We start from the raw sequence: 26,091 nt of genomic DNA on the forward strand, positions 1-26,091 counted from the left end.
TATTACAAAGTCCATGTTTGGCTAGTCAAGACTCTCTCTCTCAGGGTTCCTTATTCTAATACAATTATAACAGTTACCTTACTATATTAGATTGCATCATTAATTGCACTTACACACTACACATAGAAAATGGTTCAAGAAATTAATCCTTTGTATATTGATTCAAGAAATTAATCCTCACTTTATCAACAAGAAGATTGTTCGTTGCTTAATGAGCTTATAATATTTTAAATGGCTCTAATTGTCTGTAAGCAAAATCTTTCCTGTGTAAGCTATTGCCTACTTTCTGAATCCATTTCCTCCAAGTTTCATTACACACAAATTTCTTTCTTAATACTAACATACTTATATTCTAAAACACAATTAAAATCTTCTTACAACTATTACTCTTTATATGTGATATGTCACTGAATAAATAACTTCACATCTTTACGTGGATACAATCCTTTGATCTTCCCCGTATGGGGATCATCTAAATTCTCAGGACGATTCCGAACAGGTATGATAATTTTGTTAATGTCCCCCGCATCTAACACTAGCTTGATTTTTCCATTGGCTTTCGCCACTGCTACAAAAGGACTACTATATGGGGAGAATGAGGGCTCAATGATATCCCACTCTAACATCTTCCGAATCTCTTTAGCTACCAATTCCCTCCTCAACCAAGGGATGGAGTAAGTTGCGCGACAGTATGTTTTATGGGGCATCACCTCTATGTGATAGTGGTACCCTTTGACTATTCCTGGTCGGTCGGTAAATACCATAGTGTATTCCGATAGCAGCTGCGTCAACTGTTGCTTTTGTGTATCGCTTAACCCTTCAGATTCCTGCACTTTGGTTTTAAATGCCTGAACATTTATTTCAAAATTTCGATCCTCTAAATTCGGATAATAGAGGTCTGCTGCGTGTGAAAAATCATCAAGGTGTAGTACCCAAGGGTTCCTACCCTTGATATTGATTCGATTACAACACGGCACAAGTACCTCCTTCGATTTCATCATAGATAACTCAATCCTTCTACCCCTATTAACTATGCTTAATTTCCCCAAGGAGAGGTCGATCAATGCGTCCCTCTCACGGGGAAAATCTACTCCCAGAATGCAGGCCACCTTCAATCCTTTAACAACGAGGAACGAGCTCACTATGGCTTCGCCCTCCTTACAAATCTCCACCTGCACCTGGTACTTAACTGATTGGCTCTGTGCACTAATGGCTCCAGACACCTTACAATTATTAACCGGGAAAGTCGGAACGCTATGTCCTTTTCCCAGTGCCTTAAATAACTCCATACTCATTACACTTACTGAGGCACCTGTGTCGATGATTATATTCACTGCAACATCATTGATTTTCGCTTCGATAATAGCTTGCACATTTTCGTTATTATCTTTCTTACATTCGTGCGGTTCGTTCAGTAGATCTTTATCCATACTGACACCATCGTTGTATCGCAGCATACGTATCCCAGGTATATTATTATCACTCGTGTTGCTCTCACTCCTTCCCTCGGCCATCGATGGAGAGCATATCGAGGCCGATTCTAGTTTGTTGGATTAGTTACTTGTGAAGTACTTGGACGGCTATTGTCCGCGACCTCCACTATATGTACACTCTGATTTGTCGGCCGCCACGGCTGCGCAATAGGCGCGTTTTGCGGTGGTGGTCTATTGTTGTCATACCGGTCATTACCCTGTCGCTCTGGGCTTCTTCGCTGATTTTGCTGCCAATTTCGATTACTATCACTATAATTGCTCTGCCACTGACCTCGCGCATTTTTCCAACGGTTGGTCCCTGACATTCCGGATTCGTACCGGTCGTCAAATCGACGCCTTTTGTTATAAGTTGTTTGTCCATACCCGTTCTGGCCTCTACCATTACTACCATTTTGCGAATGTTCTTGCCGCTTGTTACCACCCCCACTATTTCCATGGTTGTGGTTTTGTGCACTACTATTTCTGTCATGTTTACATCCTGACCCATTATTCCGCGAGTGATCACACGCTGATTTTGCGTCTTCCTGTATCAAGTCTATAGAATCTAGAACAGACAGGAAGTTTTCCATATCGCTTTCTGGTACGTGTATTAATTTCTCTTTGATATGAATGGGTAAATGCGATTTTAGTAGTCTTATTATGTCTCTGGGTGATATAGGCTCGTCCCAGTAGCGTGTTTTGTTTATATATTTTTCAAAATACCGTCTCAAATTCCCCAGACGAGGTGAGTACGGTTCGGGATTATATACTTCTTTTCTTAGCCGCTCTTGTATACAAGGCGACCAATATTTCGATAGAAATGCCCTTTCGAACTGTTCATATGTCATGCAGCTGTCTGCTACTTCTGTAGCCCACAACGCTGCGTCACCTTGAATGTACGACATTACGTATTGAATTTTCTGTGTTTCATTCCACACACTGGGCAAGATATTTTTAAAGCTTTTTATGAATACTACTGGGTGTACTGATTTCCGTTCAGTAGTAAACGTTTGAAATTGTCTATTTTTGATTAAACTTTCTTCCACTAATATTTTTGAACTACATGGTTTTGCTCCTGGGACATATGCTGTGTGCTCCGAACCGAAGCTACAGCTCTTCGCATTATCGACTACAGATTCCCCATTGTTGTATCGCGTATAAGTTTGTGCGTTGCCAAAACCGTGGGCTGTTGGCGACAGAGGTTCCTGTTCCAAATGCTTTCTGCTTTGTACTAAACCCTTCTCCAGGTCGGATATCCGTTTGTTCATGTTCACTTGCCACTGCGGAATATCCTCACTGAGTATTTGTTTGATGGTTTGCACGTCGTTCTGTACCTGACTATTTACTGCGGTACTGAACGTTTCGGGATCTCTATTTGCTATGGCTGCTTGCACTTTGGAATTAATGTTCTTGTCAATCTCACACTCCTTCACTTCTAGCCATGAGTTGAATTCTGTTTCAATTTTAGTTGCTTGTTCGTTCCACTTCTGCTCTACAAGCTGCGTGGAATCTATTTCTAGCTTTTCTACTCGATTGGCTAATACACCTATTTCGTCTACCCTGTTAGTGTTTGCTACTTGCAGGTTGTTGACCTGTTCAGTCAGCTCCTGCACGGCCTTAGGTATCGACTCATAATTCTGTTTCATATCTGCAATCTCTTTTTTCATGTTTTCTAACGATTGCACAAGTTGCTGGTCCCGCTCAGCTTGCCGGCGATCTCGCTCAGCTTGCTGGCGGTCTCGCTCGACTTGCTGTTGCGCAAATTCTGCCTGGTAATTCAGCACGCGCTCTAATATAGCCTGAAGTGAATACCCACCAGGCAGATTACCACTCTCTGGTTCCTGCTTTTCTGGTGGTGGTACAACTTCTTTCTCTACATCCCCTTGAGGACTAGTGGGCGGTGGCACCACTTCCTGTGCCCCTGCCCCCACATTCTCACATGTTATATCCTCAAAGAGAGTACTAGTACTACTTGAGGTACCCGGTTCCACATTTCCTGCACTAACTAATTGTTGTTCCTCAGTATCCATATTGCTCGGACGTTGACTACGCAACTTAACCATATTCCTAAATTGCTTACTAAAACACAAAGTCTGACAGTTTTGCCCCTTGCACACAAAATACGTTAATTTATCTACACTAGCTGCACACTAAAATTTACTATCTACCATCAACCTTGTCCTGTCACAAACACTAACATCAAACTACGTACAATATGCACACCACTAGCGAAATGAGATCACTTCACTGGAGCTCGACTTCTACAAACAGGACAACTACACTGTAGTCTTACCTTTAGTTTATCTTATCTCGGGGTTCGGCTGCCCCCGGATTACGTAGTCGTTACAGCTTCTCAGTACTATCAGGATCGTCTTCTCAGACTCGTTTGCAGTAGTACGTTTTGTCATGAAAGAGTGTTTACACATTCATTAATACATAGCATTGATCATGATATACATACATACATTCATCACTAAATACATATATATCTATACATACATAACAATCAACACTGAAAGAAAAATACATAAAATTTTATATTTGTGGCCACTGCAAATTCGGGCCCCGCGTTTTTGGGCGACAGTTTCGCGTAATAGTTCTCTCTCTCTCGCGAATTGTTAAATTGTTGCTCTTTGGTTTATTTATTCTCTTTGTAACAACACATTTACGGAAAGAGTTACGCGAAATATTTTTATCAATGCTGTGCTTTGATTTTCATTATCATCATTACCTTTTAGCGGAATAAAATGTATATATGGAAGTTTGATTGTTCTGGATCTGGCCTACAATTTAAGGAACGATTTTTCGTAACTGCAACTCATGCTAGGAATCAATATATCTTCCCTACTTCATAGTGAGTAAAAGTTGAAATTACTTTTTTTATGAACACTGATGTTACAGTTCGTATGATCGTTCAAAAATACAAGTTCGCAGTGGATTTTATCTCTCGTTAAAATGCTATTTCACACCACGACTAGCCCAAGAACATGAGACTCTCATTAAAAATACGTTGTCACTATAAAGTTTGCCAGATCAGAACGGAGCACAGCAAGATTCCTATCAGATTCTGAAGGTACATTAAATTATTTGCACTGTAAATTATATCCTATCAGCAGCCCGCGTCAATCTGCAACACATCATAAAATCCGCTGATCTTCACTGCCAGTCTGGGAGCTAAAAGAAATAATATTATTTTACTATTATTTTACCGCCTCCTTGCGGTATGCTCGACTATATCGTAAGTCGTTTAAATACGCCGCGGCAGCGGCTTTTCGTTCTCCACGCAGCTCAGCACCACAGATAATATTTATATAACTGAAAAATGTTTCAACAGGATATGATAATATGCAAGCAAGCTTAACAATAAATGATACAAGTTTTCATTTAAACAACTCTATTAAAACCTTTAAATATCTCAGTGATTACAGACCTTTGTGAATTCAGACATAATGGCGTCAAAAGCTTAGTTTCGACAAAAGAGTGCTACATTCGCGTTCTCTACGACAACAACAGGAGATCTTACTCGCGCAACTTCCAAACTAAGAAGACAAAGACATTAATCTACATCACGTATTATATACTAGTTCATTTCTTTTATCTCTGTTTAACATTTATCTTCTGTGTCGGTTTTATTACTCGCCGACGCAGACATTTTCAAAAATAAATAATAAAAAAAAATACATAATTTTATGCAATGACACAATATGATACATCTAATTCTCTAATTACTACATAATATATTGGTTTTGTTTCTCTAGACGTTACACATTCTGCTTCGTGATACATTACCCGTATTAAAATGGAGCGTTTACCAATTGCGGGAAAGGTCGATATCGTGTTGATGTATAGCTATTGTGTTCAAAATGCACAACGGGCGTGTGCTATGTATGCTGCTTGGTATCCTGGACGACTTCATCCAAGTGTCCGGACCGTTCGCGGGATAGTTACGTTATTTAAGGAAACAGGAAGTGTTCAGCCACATGTGAAACGTCACCCACGACCTTCAACAAATGATGATGCCCAAGAAGGTGTTTTAGCTGCTGTCGCGGCTAATCCGCACATCAGTAGCAGACAAATTGCGCGAGAGTCGGGAATCTCAAAACGTCGGTGTTGAGAATGCTACATCAACATCGATTGCACCCGTACCATATTTCTATGCACCAGGAATTGCATGGCGACGACTTTGAACGTCGTGTACAGTTCTGCCACTGGGCACAAGAGAAATTGCGGGCCGATGACATATTTTTTGCACGCGTTCTATTTAGCGGCGAAGCGTCATTCACCAACAGCGGTAACGTAAACCGGCATAATATGCACTATTGGGCAACGGAAAATCCACGATGGCTGCGACAAGTGAAACATCGGTGACCTTGGCGAGTTAACGTATGGCGCGACATTATGGGAGGAAGGGTAATTGGCCCCCATTTTATCGATGGCAATCTAAGTGGTGCAATGTATGCTGACTTCCTACGTAATGTTCTACCGATGTTACTACAAGATGCTTCACTGCATGACAGAATGGCGATGTACTTCCAACATGATGGATGTCCGGCACATAGCTCGCGTGCGGTCGAAGCGGTATTGAATAGCATATTTCATAACATGTGGATTGGTCGTCGAAGCATCATACAATGGCCCGCACGTTCACCGGATCTGACGTCCCCGGGTTTCTTTCTGTGGGGAAAGTTGAAGGATATTTGCTATCGTGATCCACCGACAACGCCTGACAACATGCGTCAGCGCATTGTCAATGCATCTGCGAACATTACGGAAGGCGAGCTACTCGCTGTTGAGAGGAATGTCGTTACACGTATTGCCAGATGCACTGAGGTTGACGGACATCATTTAGAGCATTTATTGCATTAATGTGGTATTTACAGGTAATCACGCTGCAACAGCATGCGTTCTCAGAAATGATAAGTTGACAAAGGTACATGTATCACATTGGTACAACCGAAATAAAATGTTCAAACGTACCTACGTTCTGTATTTTAATTTAAAAAACCTACCCGTTACCAACTGTTCGTCTAAAATTGTGAGCCATATGTTTGTGACTATTACAGCGGCATCTATCACAAAGCGAAAAAAGTGGTCTAACTAAAACATTCATATTTCTTTACGTACTACACGAATATGTAATATAAAATGGGGGTTCCTATTTTAAAAAAAAAGCAGTTGATATCCGTTTGGCCTATGGCAGCGCCATCTAGCGGGCCAACCATAGCGCCATCTGGTTTCCCCCTTCAAGCTAGACAAGTTTCGTTCTTCGTCATTTTTTCGTTTGACGCTTATTTCGTGAGATATTTGGCCTGGTCACGATCAATGGACCTCCCTGTATACTGAATGAACGACTGGACCCAGCACAGATCCTTGTGATACTCTGGCTTGATGGCTCGCAGTGCCCATGTGCCTTCACCGACTCTAACGATGAACGTTCGCTGTTGGAGGTAGGCTGCTATGAGTTAGACGTAAGACGAGGAGAATCCTAGCACGTAGAGCTTATAAATAAGCCCCATGTGGCAGATGCTATCGGAGGCACGAGACGCGTCCAGGAAGACTGCCTACAGAACTCTTTGCAGTTGAATGCTAGGATCGCTTCCTCCACAACACGAAGTAATTACTGTTCTTCTATTGGTTGGAAATTCACCGCAAAAACTTTACAAAACGCGTTCACCTGATACTCCGGTGTGTAGATTCCTTCTGGCGTCTGTAACGGTGGGAGACGAGGGCGGTTTTTCGCGGAGCAGTGGACAACATCCCATGTAGAAGCATCAGAGTGCACGGTGGCGTGATTGTCTTGCCATCTCTTGTTTCGATGTTCTGTGATTGCAGTCTTAACTTGGTGTCTTAGAGGGTTGGTCCTCCTTTTTGCAGTGGGTCCCTGGTATGTCGCCAGTCCTTGTTGATCCTATTCGTCTCCATCATCCAGGAAAGACTTCAAGTGGTAGTGATGGGGCTGCACGTCATTGAAGCTTCGTGGCGTCGTGGCGATGTTGAGGAAATCAGGCAGTCAACTATGCAAGCGCTGAGGCTCTCAGCAGCATCTTCTGTGTCGGAGAGTTTGTCTTTTTGATGTTCTTATAGACGGCTTGCAATATCCGTTCTCAACTTGCTCCAATCGGTTGTCTTGGCGTTGAGATGGTTAAATCCTTTGCAGATCGCAATGTCTAGGACACATGGCTGACCCCCGTTCTGCAGGAAGATCGTCGGTTCTGCCGATCCGCAGACGTTTGCATGCCCCTTTTCAGCTGCTTAGAGAAAGTGGCGTCTATTGATGGGTTGCTGTTCTGGTGTTCCAGACTATACGTTTGGCACTGAAGTCTCCTGCCACAAACAGCTTGTCTGGACGTCTGTGCAGTGTCTGTGCGCTTCTAGGTCAGGATAATTTCTTGGCGACCGTATGCTGCCATGGACGGCATGGCCCCTTGTGTTGTTTCAACCTTCGTAGATGTTGACTCCGTAGTGCAGAGAGGTAGTGCGTAATGTCGAAGTGAACCTCAGACGTATGCTGACGTACCACCTCCAGCTGCAGTCCGTAGTTTCTGTGCCCTACGTGATTTCCCACGTTTGGCCGCACGGCAGGCTTCAGGTGGATTCCAGCCACTGCACTCCAGCAGGTGACGAAAAATGCCATTGGCATTCCACGTCCCTACGGTGATCTCTTCTGGAGATAAACGGTCGTCATCTGCTTGCAGATTGCAGCTAGACTGCTGCTGAGGGTGCCTTGACGGTGGCGACGACTGTGTGTGGTTAATTCTCTACGATGGTGTTTATTTCCTTGAAGGTCTGCACTATCAGTACCAACGCCATAGCAATGTCAGGCTGTTCCGGAGGTGTCTGCTGGGTTCGATTTTTGTTCTTTTCTGCTGGATGGTTCCATGATTTACCGAATGGGTTACAAATATGTATTTCTACCCCTGCTCACATAGTAGAATAACGGGTATACGGTTAGCAACTTTTAATCAGGTTAAAACAAGATGGTAGCATTCAGATGAAACAAGAAGGAAATTAATCAATAATTAAACGTCTTATAAACGAAAGAAATCATACTAAACTGACTGTAACTGGGATCACGAGAATAAATTACAACGGCAAGATCAGCCGCATAGATAGTACCAAAGCAAGTCGCTAGATCGCAGAGTGATCGACAGATCAAGCTGTGACGCACATTTCTTGAGCCCTGTTCAAATGCAGCACTAGTATCACAAAAACGATAAAGAGATATAAAATTCTGACTCTGCACATCGGATCCTTTATCATTATCACAGTGTTATTACGTTTTTACATATTTTAATGGTGCCTATGATGGCTTCAAGTATTTTGTTTACTAGTTTAGAAACACAGGTATGTTAAATTTTAGCTGTTTCTCAGGTCACGTATTTTAACTCAAATACCAACACTGTTGTATACTAGCACTATTGTATACTAGCTATCAGTGATAAACTATTCAGTCTTTTTGTCTTTTCTAGATGCATCTGATCATGATCTCAAGGATGTGAACCAGTCATTAAACATAGGAATAAATTTCTGATCGGTGACTGTTCCCAATTCACAAATTTTCAAACATTGGGACGCTGTATACAGCACTCTTCATCTAATCGGTGGTGCATGATTATGTGAAAATTGAGACTGCCGGCAAACGAATGGATTCTTTTACTAGGTTGTAATTCCCAATAACAGTTTAGTTGGAAAACGGTGAGCCATATTTTAGGAATATCATTCCAGTGTGCGCCATGTACAAACTTTTAAACTATGCTAAAATGTAATTCATGCTATATTTGTTTGAGAATATTGTAGACAAGGAAGACAGAAGCGAGGAGCACAGCATTTTTATGGTGAGTATTAATACCTGCCTAATACACGTAATGAGTCTGTGCGGCACGTTAGCGATGGGCAGTTGTCATTCCTTCGCAGATTTGGAAAATTAGTGAGAATTGGTGGCTACATGTCAGAGCATATTTGTAAAGTCTCCATATCAAAAGTTCGGCACCTAAAGATTTACTGAAAAATGACTAGGTGGCCCATTCCTATTGGACATTGTGATAAATAAACACTGGTTAATGTAACAGAGGAGGAAGAAAATGAGCCCATCACACGCGTAGAAATACAGTCTGGTAGTATGGCAGCCTATGAAACAGAAAGGGATACTGCTGTTTGATAATCTGAGATGTGGAGAAGAGATCTTGTGTGGTACTCATAAACGAGTGTCAGTATGTTTAATTCCTTGAGCATCCCACTAAGCAAGTTTCGGTACTAACAAGCAACAGCTTCCTTAGTAGGTTATCAAGTGTTTGCCACCCTTTGAGGAGAAGCTTAAGTATACTGGGATCGCTAAGACGAAGTACAGACGTCCATAAACCTGCTCCTTCATTTTTAGTTCCATGCATATTTTATAAATACAGGGTGACAATTATTGAACTATATGAAACAAAACATAAATTAGTTACAAATTATGCCGTGCATACACTTTATTCAACATATAAACGTCATGCAGGTATTCGGATTTAGATTATAACATGTTCGATATGGCTACCATCATTGGCGATGATGTGGCGCAGACGAATAGCGAAATTCTGGAAGACCCGCTGAAGTGGCGAAACATCGATGCTGTCAGTGACCTCCTGATTGGCTGTCTTCCACTCAGCAATGGTTATGGAGTACACCTTGTCTTTAATATAGCCCCACAAAAAGGAGTTGCATGTGCTTAGATCCGGAGAATATGGCGGTCAATCGAGGCCCATGCAAGTGACCTCTGGGTACTCCAGAGCCAGAATGCGGTACCCAAAGTGCTTCTCCAGGACATCAGCACTCTCCTGCTACGATGGGCCCGAGCTCTGTCTTACATGAAGTACATCTAGTCGAAATCAGCGTCACTTTCGATAATGGGGATGATATCATCTTTCAAAACGTTCACGTACCTTTCGGTAGTCAAATGATCAATACTGCTTGAAAGACACATTCCGAGATACAGAAAAATTTGGTCAGCCATACACAGAGGGTGACATGACAGCAAATTACTTGCCTCTTTATGAAACCAAATACTAGATGGACACTGAGTTTTGGGACGACTAAAATACATTAATAATAAATTCCTATTTGTTTCCATAGTTACGGAAGGCAGCGTTACTATTTTAATAACACTTTACTCCAACTGTACAACGCCATTCCCTCAGATCCAGACAGCTGCGTAGTAGACGTCTGAGCCATATATAGAAAGACCTTAATCTTTATGAAGCGACTCGTCGTTTCCGCAGGCGTTAAGATAAGATCCGGCGGTAGCGCGCAGAAGGTTACAGGTCAGCGCTGCTGCAGCTCAACTGCAAGCCTCCAGGTCTGCGACATCTTTCGAAACTGCTTCAGTAAGGACATGCTGCACACAAAGCCTCGCGAAATAAGAAGACGTACAGTTGAAGGCGTTCTTTTCTCTAGAATACATTACTGCGTTTTCATGAGCTCTTCTGTTATCAGCTGCCTCTTTCTTCCTAAAAGCAGTGTTAAGAGTTTATAAACTCATGGCTCCACGTGTGTGGCATCACGTTTTTGCGTATATGCTGCAGCATGAAGGAATGTCTGGCGGGAGACAGTTATCTTAATGAAACGACTTGCCGCTTCCGGAGCCATTAAGATAAGGATGCGGCTGCGCGAAGAACGTTAAAACAAGAATAGCGCTGCCGCGTCTCCACGTCTGCGGAACATTTTGAGAGAAAAGCAGCATCGCCTCTCGTTATTCTGACGGCTCTGAACATCACTGCTCGGAAAAGATTCAAGGAATGAAACTTCAAGAATAAGTAATTCTAAAAATAAGCATTTTCAAACAATGAAGACTTCACTACTGAAAATATATTTCAGTAGTGTTGTATCGGAACGATACAAACGTCAAAGCAATGCAGTAACATGATTTACATGCACAATGTCTTTCTTCTCGTTATACCGTTACGGGGTATCTGTTACTTACAAAAAGAACTACGATAGACGGAAATAGAAGAGCTGTATGTATTTTATTGTATCAAATGTTATTAGGGCAGCTATCTTTTCTAACAGAATGAAAAGAAATAATGGAATCAGAGTGAAGCGTTTTACTCTGCGCCGATCCGAGAATTGTATAGCTTCTTCTATTACCATGAACTACTGAAATGAGGAATAAAACACAATGGAATGTGATAAAATAGATACTTTTCTGTTTTGGTTTTAGATGACAGGATGAAATGCATCTGTTTTCAATCTCTACTAAATTAGGTAGATTCTAGAAGGGCGTTGATGTAAACAGTAAATACTTGAAACGTATATTTATCTGAAAAAATACTGCTAGGACAAAAATCAAATTTTCCTCCAAGTCTTAGTGAATCGGTATATTGTGTAAACGGTCAGTTTTTTTAGAGTTATATTTAGGGATAATCTTAAATTTCACCTAAATCTAAAAAGTTTTCTGCAGAATCTACATCCAAAGTTTTCGATTTATTAATTAAATGATTTTTTCTGAATTTCTTACAACAGATCACATACTGCGGAAATAATGCACAATTTATTATAAGAGATGCAACTTCCAAGTGTTCGTACCGTGTTTGTTTTCAGGTTTTTCGGAAGTGGTAGTGATACGGACGTCTATAATTGTTCAACTGTAGACTGTCGCAGGGATATATATGTCTCTGGTAAGATGTAAGATATAATGACCAGTTGAATGTAAATTCTCCGGACATCCCGAGTACTTGCGCCCTGAAACCTCATCCTTCATTTCTAGTTTTGCTATCTCTTCGATAGATTTAAAAGATTTATAGACGAACACGTGTAGAAACTATGATAAAACAGTAAACTATTAGCACGTGATTAAACATGTAATTGGTCACAAGTGAAAATGCTTCCTGTGGGAAAGAAAGTATTCTTGGGCCAACCGAGAAAATCCAAAATCACTCAACGCCAAGCGACTTGAGTCTCGAGCTGGTAAAGTCATGTCCATAGGACTGTGAAGAGTAAGTAAAACGAGAGTTCAGGAGCAACAAGGTCTGTTAAAGGTCACAAGGAGGTGAACACCCTAGCTGAACACGTAAAATCTCCCCACAGGTTTTTCCAAATTAGCATATTTATCAGTGTTCACCATTTTTCGTTTTACATACGACTCAAATACTCTGTTACTGATTTTCATAAACGCACGTGTTCCTATCAGATTTTTCATACTTATTCATTATTTTGTGATTTTTAACGTATCAGCTCTTCTTAATGCATTCATGATTTGCGACCACAGAACAGCTGATTTCGTTTAAGAGTTCTACTTCGTATTTTTTGTTTAAGCATTTGCCTCTTAACGAACTTCAAGAACTTTCCTAACACTTGTCTATTTGAGAAGCAAAGGGCACTCGTATGCCCCTATAAAGAGACAGGTTAGCAGTTAGAACACAGATAAAAGGATAGTTTGTCATAGACTTCATGTTCTATCGCGGCAAAAGACTCACAATGTACTCATGATGTCAGATGTCAGGTTGTACACACTGACACTGACCTAGGAAGACGAATGCATTAAAACAGGGTAGCATAGTTTGTCCTACATTTTTCAGACTCAGAACCATTTTCACACATCGAGAAAAATTATTTATTTATAAGTTAGAATGTGCTCATGTAACTGACCGTACATGACGTACGCTCAACACGACCTCCGCTAGTAAAAGCTTAACGGTCCGTCGATCATTTGTGATTCTGGCGAGTGTATTATGCGGCACTGGCATAAGTAACTCCGCAGCGTGCCGTCTGATAGATCCGTGACGGAATGTTGAGGAGCCCTGTCCTGTCATTTAATTCACAGAACATAATTTTAATGCCGTTGATATTGTTTCTCTAAACTTCTTGTTGCTCTAAGACCTTTACATTTTTATGAAGGACCATATTAAAAAAATTAAACGAAGTTAAATCGGAATAACAGTATTATCTTCTGCTGTACAACTGCCGGGATGATAATTATCATTTTGTTGCAGGACCGTCACACAAATATTTTGTCGTAGATTACGCTTGAAAACTTGTCACGTTGCAATTCGAACAAAAGGAAACTTCTGATCTTATTTCATATGGTATGTACGCTACCTTACAAAAAATAAAAAATAAGAAAAAATAAAAAGGAGGAACTAAATGGAACTTCAAGAGCTGCGAGCGTAAGTGGCACTATTCCAGTGATTACAAATTCGAGTAAAATTTACGCAGAGCTTAGCAGTATGAGCACACTTATCAGTAAGGCGTTACATCTCCTCTGCCCCAAATGTATGTACTGATTCGGTTAGTACGAATTTTATAAAGCCATTGTTTCCTCTCCTAAAGCAAGTTAGCCCACAACTGTTGTAACTGAGCAGGCTGGTGTGACCGTGCGGTTCTAAGCGCTACAGTCTGGAACAGCGTGACCGCTACGGTCACAGGTTCGAATCCTGCCTCGGGCATGGATGTGTGTGATGTCCTTAGGTTAGTTAGGTTTAAGTAGTTCTAAATTCTAGGGGACTGATGACCACAGATGTTAAGTCCCATACTGCTCAGAGCCATTTGAACCATTTTTTGTTGTAACTGATCCTTGATATTCTGGATACTGCCACTGGAACGAAATTGACTTCCAAGCTGGTCCCACACGTGTCCTATCGAGGACTGATCTGGGGATCTTGCTGGTCGCAGGAGTACCTCAGCATTATGCAGACAGTTCATAGAGACACGTTCCATGTGCGGATGGGCACTGTTCTGTTGAGAAATGGCACCACGATACTGAGAGATAACAGCTGAGGAAGCTACCGTGGCGTACCACTGTACCGTCCAAGTTCCCTCAGTGAATAGCATCTGCGACCTGGAGTCATACCCGATGGCTCCCCACACCATGACTCTACGAGTAACATCGCCGTGCCTCTGCACAATACTGTAAGTATTGCTTGTCACAAGATCACCACCATATTCGTCGACGGTAGTCGTACGGTGTAGCGCAAAACCACGATCACCACTGAACACAATTCGACGCCATCTGTCAGCACTCCATGCTTCCCGGTCGCGACACCTTCATTGCAGAAACAGCCATTAGTGTTGTGGTATTAAGAGCAGTCCATGCGTGGATGCGACGTTAGCTCCCTGGTACGACTGTTGCCAGCCTCCAACTAATGGGGTGGGATGATTATGAATGTTGCAGGGTAGGGAACCCATCACTTCTTCACGGATGACAGACACAGATGTGAAGGGGCTACAATGAGCCTGGTGCACAATACGGCGATCCTCGCTAGTGGTGGTCAGATATGGTCGACTTGAACCTTAACGAAAAGTATGTGTATCCTCAAGTTCCCATGCCGTCCAACATTGGGTCAATGTACATCCGCATCCATAAATCTGATAACTGCAGGATTTGACCAGCCGGTCGAATGGAGACCCATAGTGAGGCCTCTTTCAGACACTGTCAGTTACTATTAACGCCGTCTCATACGAGAACGCGGCATCTTCATGTCCTCCTCAGGGATCACTCAGGATCTCACACTGTTTACGCCACTTACACTCCTGGAAATTGAAATAAGAACACCGTGAATCCATTGTCCCAGGAAGGGGAAACTTTATTGACACATTCCTGGGGTCAGATACATCACATGATAACACTGACAGAACCACAGGCACATAGACACAGGCAACAGAGCATGCACAATGTCGGCACTAGTACAGTGTATATCCACCTTTCGCAGCAATGCAGGCTGCTATTCGCCCATGGAGACGATCGTAGAGATGCTGGATGTAGTTCTGTGGAACGGCTTGCCATGCCATTTCCACCTGGCGCTTCAGTTGGACCAGCGTTCGTGCTGGACGTGCAGACCGCGTGAGACGACGCTTCATCCAGTCCCAAACATGCTCAATGGGGGACAGATCCGGAGATCTTGCTGGCCAGGGTAGTTGACTTACACCTTCTAGAGCACGTTGGGTGGCACGGGATACATGCGGACGTGCATTGTCCTGTTGGAACAGCAAGTTCCCTTGCCGGTCTAGGAATGGTAGAACGATGGGTTCGATGACGGTTTGGATGTACCGTGCACTATTCAGTGTACCCTCGACGATCACCAGTGGTGTACGGCCAGTGTAGGAGATCGCTCCCCACACCATGATGCCGGGTGTTGGCCCTGTGTGCCTCGGTCGTATGCAGTCCTAATTGTGGCGCTCACCTGCACGGCGCCAAACACGCATACGACCATCATTGCACCAAGGCAGAAGCGACTCTCATCGCTGAAGACGACACGTCTCCATTCGTCCCTCCATTCACGCCTGTCGCGACACCACTGGAGGCGGGCTGCACGATGTTGGGGCGTGAGCGGAAGACGGCCTAACGGTGTGCGGGACCGTAGCCCAGCTTCATGGAGACGGTTGCGAATGGTCCTCGCCGATACCCCAGGAGCAACAGTGTCCCTAATTTGCTGGGAAGTGGCGGTGCGGTCCCCTACGGCACTGCGTAGGATCCTACGGTCTTGGCGTGCATCCGTGCGTCGCTGCGGTCCGGTCCCAGGTCGACGGGCACGTGCACCTTCCGCCGACCACTGGCGACAACATCGATGTACTGTGGAGACCTCACGCCCCACGTGCTGAGCAATTCGGCGGTACGTCCACCCGGCCTCCCGCATGCCCACTATACGCCCTCGCTCAAAGTCCGTCAACTGCACATACGGTTCACGTCCACGCTGTCGCGGCATGCTACCAGTGTTAAAGACTGCGATGGAGCTCCGTATGCCACGGCAAACTGGCTGACACTGACGGCGGCGGTGCACAAATGCTGCGCAGCTAGCGCCATTCGACGGCCAACACCGCGGTTCCTGGTGTGTCCGCTGTGCCGTGCGTGTGATCATTGCTTGTACAGCACTCTCGCGGTGTCCGGAGCAAGTATGGTGGGTCTGACACACCGGTGTCAATGTGTTCTTTTTTCCATTTCCAGGAGTGTATATACCCTACCCGGCCTGGTAACAATACTAAACACAAACAAGACTACTGTACTCTGGTGACCGTTCTACCTGTCACAGAGAATTGAGACGCTAACCAGTTACGTACACTATGTGATCAAAAGTATCCGGACACCCCCAAAAACATACGCTTTTCGTATTAGGTGTATTGTGCTGCCATCTGCTGCCAGGTACTCCATATCACCGACCTCAGTAGTCATTAGACATCGTGAGAAAGCAGAATGGGGCGCTCCGCAGAACTCACGGACTTCGCACGTGGTCAGGTGACTGGGTGTCACTTGTGTCATACGTCAAATGGTTCAAATGGCTCTGAGCACTATGGGACTCAACATCTTAGGTTGTAAGTCCCCTAGAACTTAGAACTACTTAAACCTAACTAACCTAAGGACATCACACACATCCATGCCCGACGCAGGATTCGAACCTGCGACCGGAGCGGTCGCGCGGTTCCAGACCGAAGCGCCTAGAACCGCACGGCCACCCCGGCCGGCTGACTTACAGAGACCGCCGAAATTTGAAGAGGGTTGTAATGTGTAAAAGTCAGGCATCAATCCAGACCATCACAAAGCAATCCCAACCTGCATCAGGATCCACTGCAAGTACTATGACAGTTAGGCGGGAGGTGAGGGAACTTAGATTTCATGGCCGAGCGGCTGCTCATAAGCCACACATCACGCCGGTAAATGCCAAACGACGCCTCGCTTGCTGTAAGGAGAATAAACATTAGAAGACTGAACAGTGGAAAAACGTTGTGTGGAGTAACGAATCACGGTACACAATGTGGCAATCCGATGCCAGGATGTTGGTATGGCGAATGCCCGGTGAACGTCATCTGCGTGTGTAGTGCCAACAGTAAAAGTCGGAGGCGATGGTGTTATGGTGTGGTCGTGTTTTTCCTGGAGGGGCTTGTTGTTTTGCGTGGCACTATCACAGTACAGGCCTACATTGATGTTTTAAGGACCTTTTTGCTTCCCACTGTTGAAGAGCATTTCGGGAATGGCGATTGCATCTTTCAATACGATCGAGCACCTGTTCATAATGCGCGGCCTGTGGCGGAGTTGTTACACGACAATAACATCCCTGTAATGGGCTTGCCTGCACAGAGTCCTGCTCTGAATCCTTTAGAAGACCTTTGGGATATTTTGGAACGCCGACTTCGTGCCAGGCCTCAGCGACCGACATCAATACCTCTCCTCAGTGCAGCACTCCTTGAAGAGTTTGCCATTTCCCAAGAAACGTGGTTGAACGTATGCCTGCGAGAGTGGAATCTGTCATCAAGGCTAAGGGTGGGCCAACACCATATTGAATTCCAGAATTACTAATGGAAGGCGCCACGAACTTGTAAGTCATTTTCATCAAGTGTCCAGATACTTTTGATTACATAGTGTAGCAGCCTATGGCATGTACGCGTGCGAAGACACATTGACTTCCGACGATGTCTTATGGGTGCTTAACATGTTTTCTCAGGACAGCATGAATACAAACAGCACTGCCAAAATTTTGGAGGGTGTTCCAGGATGTTTTCTGAGTATTTTGATGTTACAGAGTAATTACATTTCTTCTGAATCCTTACCCCCATTTATTTTTGTTTCTGTATTGCACTGTACATACGAGGTGCATTCAAGTTCTAAGGCCTCCAATTTTTTTTCTCCGGACTGGAAAGAGATAGAAACATGTGCATTGTTTTAAAATGAGGCCGCGTTCATTGTCAATATGTCCCAGAGATGGCAGCGCCGTACGGCAGATGGAATTTTACCGCCAGCGGCGAGAATGAGAACTGTTTTAAATACACTCCTGGAAATTGAAATAAGAACACCGTGAATTCATTGTCCCAGGAAGGGGAAACTTTATTGACACATTCCTGGGGTCAGATACATCACATGATCACACTGACAGAACCACAGGCACATAGATACAGGCAACAGAGCATGCACAATGTCGGCACTAGTACAGTGTATATCCACCTTTCGCAGCAATGCAGGCTGCTATTCTCCCATGGAGACGATCGTAGAGATGCTGGATGTAGTCCTGTGGAACGTCTTGCCATGCCATTTCCACCTGGCGCTTCAGTTGGACCAGCGTTCGTGCTGGACGTGCAGACCGCGTGAGACGACGCTTCATCCAGTCCCAAACATGCTCAATGGGGGACAGATCCGGAGATCTTGCTGGCCAGGGTAGTTGACTTACACCTTCTAGAGCACGTTGGGTGGCACGGGATACATGCGGACGTGCATTGTCCTGTTGGAACAGCAAGTTCCCTTGCCGGTCTAGGAATAGTAGAACGATGGGTTCGATGACGGTTTGGATGTACCGTGCACTATTCAGTGTCCCCTCGACGATCACCAGTGGTGTACGGCCAGTGTAGGAGATCGCTCCCCACACCATGATGCCGGGTGTTGGCCCTGTGTGCCTCGGTCGTATGCAGTCCTGACTGTGGCGCTCACCTGCACGGCGCCAAACACGCATACGACCATCATTGCACCAAGGCAGAAGCGACTCTCATCGCTGAAGACGACACGTCTCCATTCGTCCCTCCATTCACGCCTGTCGCGACACCACTGGAGGCGGGCTGCACGATGTTGGGGCGTGAGCGGAAGACGGCCTAACGGTGTGCGGGACCGTAGCCCAGCTTCATGGAGACGGTTGCGAATGGTCCTCGCCGATACCCCAGGAGCAACAGTGTCCCTAATTTGCTGGGAAGTGGCGGTGCGGTCCCCTACGGCACTGCGTAGGATCCTACGGTCTTGGCGTGCATCCGTGCGTCGCTGCGGTCCGGTCCCAGGTCGACGGGCACGTGCACCTTCCGCCGACCACTGGGGACAACATCGATGTACTGTGGAGACCTCAAGCCCCACGTGTTGAGCAATTCGGCGGTACGTCCACCCGGCCTCCCGCATGCCCACTATACGCCCTCGCTCAAAGTCCGTCAACTGCATATACGGTTCACGTCCACGCTGTCGCGGCATGCTACCAGTGTTAAAGACTGCGATGGAGCTCTGTATGCCACGGCAAACTGGCTGACACTGACGGCGGCGGTGCACAAATGCTGCGCAGCTAACGCCATTCGACGGCCTGCTTGTACAGCCTTCTCGCAGTGTCCGGAGCAAGTATGGTGGGTCTGACACACCGGTGTCAATGTGTTCTTTTTTGCATTTCCAGGAGTGTACTTAAAATGGCGACGTTTTCCTTACTTGAACAGCGTGGAATCATTCGTTTTCTGAATTTGCGAGGTGTGAAACCAATTGAAATTCATCGACAGTTGAAGGAGACATGTGGTGATGGAGTTATGGATGTGTCGAAAGTGCGTTCGTGGGTGCGACAGTTTAATGAAGACAGAACATTGTGTGACAACAAACCGACACAACCTCGGACTCGCACAAGCCGGTTTGACGACATGATCGAGAAAGTGGAGAGAATTGTTTTGGGGGATCGCCGAATGACTGTTGAACAGATCGCCTCCAGAGTTGGCATTTCTGTGGGTTCTGTGCACACAATCCTGCATGACGACCTGAAAATGCGAAAAGTGTCATCCAGGTGGGTGCCACGAATGCTGACGGACGACCACATGGCTGCCCATGTGGCATGTTGCCAAGCAATGTTGACGCGCAACGACAGCATGAATGAGACTTTCTTTTCGTCGGTTGTGACAATGGATGAGACGTGGATGCCATTTTTCAATCCAGAAACAAAGCGCCAGTCAGCTCAATGGAAGCGCACAAATTCACCGCCACCAAAAATATTTCGGATAACCGCCAGTGCTGAAAAAATGATGGTGTCCATGTTCTGGAACAGCGAGGGCGTAATCCTTACCCATTGCGTTCCAAAGGGCACTACGGTAACAGTTACATCCTACGAAAATGTTTTGAAGAACAAATTCCTTCCTGCACTGCAACAAAAACGTCCTGGAAGGGCTGGACGTATGCTGTTTCACCAAGACAACGCACCCGCACATCGAGCTAACGTTACGCAACAGTTTCTTCGTGATAACAACTTTGGAGTGATTCCTCATGCTCCCTACTCACCTGACCTGACTCCTAGTGACTTTTGGCTTTTTCCAACAATGAAAGACACTCTCCGTGGCCGCACGTTCACCAGCCGTGCTGCTATTGCCTCAGCGATTTTCCAGTGGTCAAAACAGACTCCTAAAGAAGCCTTCGCCGCTTCCATGGAATCATGGCGTCAGCGTTGTGAAAAATGTGTACGTCTGCAGGGCGATTACGTCGAGAAGTAACGCCAGTTTCATCGATTTCGGGTGAGTAGTTAATTAGAAAAAAAATCGGAGGCCTTAGAACTTTAATGCACGTCATATATGCGCAATAACGCAGATGTCGAATGTGCACCCTGTGTGTCGTGTTTCGAAACAAACGTGTTCCATTCTGTCAGCGTACTTGCTGTTGACATCAGTAATGCCCACTTTGATCTTCGCCCTCAAGCTTGCAGTAAGTATTGTTCGATTCCGTCTCGGGTTTGTTTTTTCCGGCAGTGTTAGTTATACGTTAACTGTGATTAACATCAGTAGCGTATGGATAGGATTAGTGATGAAATTTTGGCCGATACACGCCTCGTGTATGGATTCAGTGGAACACCAGAACAACGGCTCTATGCTGAACTATTCACAAAGTGTAGGCAACCATGTCACAGTACTTTTGCGTCTGATGGTTGTTGCATTACTCTATCTTTCGTGATGTCCGTTTTGATAATTCCACGTTACAGGTTATTTAACTTTCGTGGAAGTTTTTCACAGAAAAAAGGGTGATTGCGGTAACGAAACGAGTACGTCAGAATTACACTCCTGGAAATTGAAATAAGAACACCGTGAATTCATTGTCCCAGGAAGGGGAAACTTTATTGACACATTCCTGGGGTCAGATACATCACATGATCACACTGACAGAACCACAGGCACATAGACACAGGCAACAGAGCATGCACAATGTCGGCACTAGTACAGTGTATATCCACCTTTCGCAGCAATGCAGGCTGCTATTCTCCCATGGAGACAATCGTAGAGATGCTGGATGTAGTCCTGTGGAACGGCTTGCCATGCCATTTCCACCTGGCGCCTCAGTTGGACCAGCGTTCGTGCTGGACGTGCAGACCGCGTGAGACGACGCTTCATCCAGTCCCAAACATGCTCAATGGGGGACAGATCCGGAGATCTTGCTGGCCAGGGTAGTTGACTTACACCTTCTAGAGCACGTTGGGTGGCACGGGATACATGCAGACGTGCATTGTCCTGTTGGAACAGCAAGTTCCCTTGCCGGTCTAGGAATGGTAGAACGATGGGTTCGATGACGGTTTGGATGTACCGTGCACTATTCAGTGTCCCCTCGTCGATCACCAGTGGTGTACGGCCAGTGTAGGAGATCGCTCCCCGCACCATGATGCCGGGTGTTTGCCCTGTGTGCCTCGGTCGTATGCAGTCCTGATTGTGGCGCTCACCTGCACGGCGCCAAACACGCATACGACCATCATTGGCACCAAGGCAGAAGCGACTCTCATCGCTGAAGATGACACGTCTCCATTCGCCCCTCCATTCACGCCTGTCGCGACACCACTGGAGGCGGGCTGCACGATGTTGGGGCGTTTGCGGAAGACGGCCTAACGGTGTGTGGGACCGCAGCCCAGCTTCATGGAGACGGTTGCGAATGGTCCTCGCCGATACCCCAGGAGCAACAGTGTCCCTAATTTGCTGGGAAGTGGCGGTGCGGTCCCCTACGGCACTGCGTAGGATCCTACGGTCTTGGCGTGCATCCGTGCGTCGCTGCGGTCCGGTCCCAGGTCGACGGGCACGTGCACCTTCCGCCGACCACTGGCGACAACATCAATGTACTGTGGAGACCTCACGCCCCACGTGTTGAGCAATTCGGCGGTACGTCCACCCGGCCTCCCGCATGCCCACTATACGCCCTTGCTCAAAGTCCGTCAACTGCACATACGGTTCACGTCCACGCTGTCGCGGCATGCTACCAGTGTTAAAGACTGCGATGGAGCTCCGTATGCCACGGCAAACTGGCTGACACTGACGGCGGCGGTGCACAAATGCTGCGCAGCTAGCGCCATTCGACGGCCAACACCGCGGTTCCTGGTGTGTCCGTTGTGTCGTGCGTGTGATCATTGCTTGTACAGCCCTCTCGCAGTGTCCGGAGCAAATATGGTGGGTCTGACACACCGGTGTCAATGTGTTCTTTTTTCCATTTCCAGGAGTGTATATCATTACTCTGTAACGAGCCACCGGAGGCCAGGGGCCGTTTATACCAAAATACTCATAGTTGTTGTTGTTGTTGTTGTTGTTGTTGTTGTTGTCTTCAGCCCTGAGACTGGTTTGATGCAGCTCTCCATGCTACTCTACCCTGTGCAAGCTTCTTCATCTCCCAATACCAACTGCAATCTACATCCTTCTGAAGCTGCTTAGTGTATTCATATCTTGGTCTCCCTCTACGATTTTTAACCTCCACGCAGCCCTCCAATACTAAATTGGTGATCCTGTGATGCCTCAGAGCATGTACTACCAACCGATCCCTTCTTCTAGTCAAGCTGTGCCACAAACTTCTTTTCTCCCCAGTCGTATTCAATACCTCCTGTTAGTTGTGTGACCTACCCATCTAATCTTCAGCATTCTTCTGTAGCACCACATTTCGAAAGCTTCTATTCTCTTTTTGTCCAAACTACTTATCGTCCATGTTTCACGTCCATACATGGCCACACTTCATGCAAATACTTTCAGAAACGACTTCCTCACACTTAAATCTAAACTTGATGTTAACAAATTTCTCTTCTTCAGAAACGATTTCCTTGCCATTGCCAGCCTACATTTTATATCCTCTCTGCCGGCCGCGGTGGTCTCGCGGTTCTAGGCGCTCAGTCCGGAACCGCGCGACTGCTACAGTCGCAGGTTCGAATCCTGCCTCGGGCATGGATGTGTGTGATGTCCTTAGGTTAGTTAGGTTTAAGTAGTTCTAAGTTCTAGGGGACTGATGACCTAAGACGTTAAGTCCCATAGTGCTCAGAGCCATTTGAACCATTTTTTTTATATCCTCTCTACTTCGACCATCATCAGTTATTTTGCTCCCCAAATAGCAAAACTTCTTTACTACTTTAAGTGTCTCATTTCCTAATCTAATTCCCTCAGCATCACCCGAATTAATTCGACTACATTCCATTATCCTCGTTTTGCTCTTGTTGATTTTCATCTTATATCCTCCTATCAAGACACTGTCCATTCCGTTCAACTGCTCATCCAAGTCCTTTGCTGTCTCTGACAGAATTACAATGTCATCGGCGAACCTCAAAGTTTTTATTTCTTCTCCATGGATTTTAATACCTACTCGGAATTTTTCTTTTGTTTCCTTTACTGCTTGCTCAATATACAGATTGAATAACATCGGGGAGAGGCTACAACCCTGTCTTACGCCCTTCCCAACCACTGCTTCCCTTTCATGTCCCTCAACTCTTATAACTGCCATCTGGTTTCTGTACAAATTGTAAATAGCCTTTCGCTCCCTGTATTTTACCCCTGCCACTTTTAGAATTTGAAAGAGAGTATTCCAGTCAACATTGTCAAAAGCTTTCTCTAAGTCTACAAATGCTAGAAACGTAGGCTTGCCTTTCCTTAATCTTTCTTCTAAGATAAGTCGTAAGGTCAGTATTGCCTCACGTGTTCCAGTATTTCTACGGAATCCAAACTGATCTTCCCCGAGGTTGGCTATCTACCAGTTTTTCCATTCGTCTGTAAAGAATTCGCGTTAGTATTTTGCATCCGTGACTTGTTAAACTGATTGTTCGGTAATTTTCACATCTGTCAGCACCTGCTTTCTTTGGGATTGGAATTATTATATTTTTCCTTGAAGTCTGAGGATATTTCGCCTGTCTCATACATCTTGCTCACCAGATGGTAGAGTTTTGTCAGGACTTGCTCTCCCAAGGCCGTCAGTAGTTCCAATGGAATGTTGTCTACTCCCGGGGCCTTGTTTCGACTCATGTCTTTCAGTGCTCTGTCAAACTCTTCACGCAGTATCGTATCTCCCATTTCGTCTTCATCTACATCCTCTTCCATTTCTACATCCCTTGTATAGACCCTCTATATACTCCTTCCACCTTTCTGCTTTCCCTTCTTTGCTTAGAACTAGGTTTCCATCTGAGCTCTTGATACTCATACAAGTGGCTGTCTTTTCTTCAAAGGTCTCTTTAATTTTCCTGTAGGCAGTATCTATCTTACCCCTAGTGAAATAAGCCTCTACATCCTTAAATTTGTCCTCTAGCCATACCTGCTTAGCCATTTTGCACTTCCTGTCGGTCTCATTTTTGAGACGTTTGTATTCCTTTTTGCCTGCTTCATTTACTGCGTTTTTATATTTTCTCCTTTCATCAATTAAATTCAATATTTCATCTGTTACCCAAGGATTTCTACTAGCCCTCGTCTTTTTACCTACTTGATCCTCTGCTGCCTTCACTACTTCATCCCTCAAAGCTACCCATTCTTCTTCTACTTTATTTCTTTCCCCCATTCCTGTTAATTGTTCCCTTATGCTCTCCCTGAAACTCTGTACAACCTCTGGTTTAGTCAGTTTATCTAGGTCCCATCTCCTTAAATTCCCACATTTTTGCAGTTTCTTCAGTTTTAATCTACAGTTCATAACCAATAGATTGTGGTCAGAGTCCACATCTGCCCCTGGAAATGTCTTACAATTTAATACCTGGTTCCTAAAACTTTGTCTTACCATTATATAATCTATCTGACACCTTCTAGTATCTCCAGGATTCTTCCATGTATACAACCATCTTTTATGATTCTTGAACCAAGTGTTAGCTATGATTAAGTTGTGCTCTGTACAAAATTATACCAGGCGGCTTCCTCTTTCATTTCTTCCCCCCAATCCATATTCACCTACTACGTTTCCTTCTCTCCCTTTTCCTACTACCGAATTCCAGTCACCCATGACTATTAAATTTTCGTCTCCCTTCACTATCTGAATAATTTCTTTTATTTCATCATACATTTCGTCAATTTCTTCGTCATCTGCGGAGCTAGTTGGCATATAAACTTGTACTACTGTAGTAGGCGTGATCTTCGTGTCTATCTTCGCCACAATAATGCGTTCACTATGCTGTTTGTAGTAGCTAACCCCCATGCCTATTTTTTAATTCGTTAGTAAACCTACTCCTGCATTACCCCTATTTGATTTTGTATTTATAACCCTGTATTCGGCTTACCAAAAGTCTTGTTCCTCCTGCCGCCGAACTTTACTAATTCCCACTATATCTAACTTTAACCTATCCATTTCCCTTTTTAAATTTTCTAACCTACCTGCTCGATTAAGCGATCTGACATTCCACGCTCCGATGCGTAGAACGCCAGTTTTCTTTCTCCTGATAACGACGTCCTGAGTAGTCCCCGCCCGGAGATCCGAATGAGGGACTATTTTACCTCCGGAATATTTTACCCATGAGAACCCCATCATCATTTAACCGTACAGTAAAGCTGCATGCCCTCGGGAAAAATTACGGCTGTAGTTTCCCCTTGCTTTCAGCCGTTGGCAATACCAGCACAGCAAGGCCATATTGGTTAGTGTTGCAAGACCAGATCAGTCAATCATGCAGACTGTTGCCCCTGCAACTACTGAAAAGGTTGCTGTCCCTCTTCAGGAACCACACGTTTGTCTGGCCTCTCAACAGATACCCCT

The sequence above is a fragment of the Schistocerca cancellata genome, chromosome 4 (assembly GCF_023864275.1).
Source record: "Schistocerca cancellata isolate TAMUIC-IGC-003103 chromosome 4, iqSchCanc2.1, whole genome shotgun sequence".
Classification (NCBI taxonomy): Eukaryota; Metazoa; Arthropoda; class Insecta; order Orthoptera; family Acrididae; genus Schistocerca; species Schistocerca cancellata.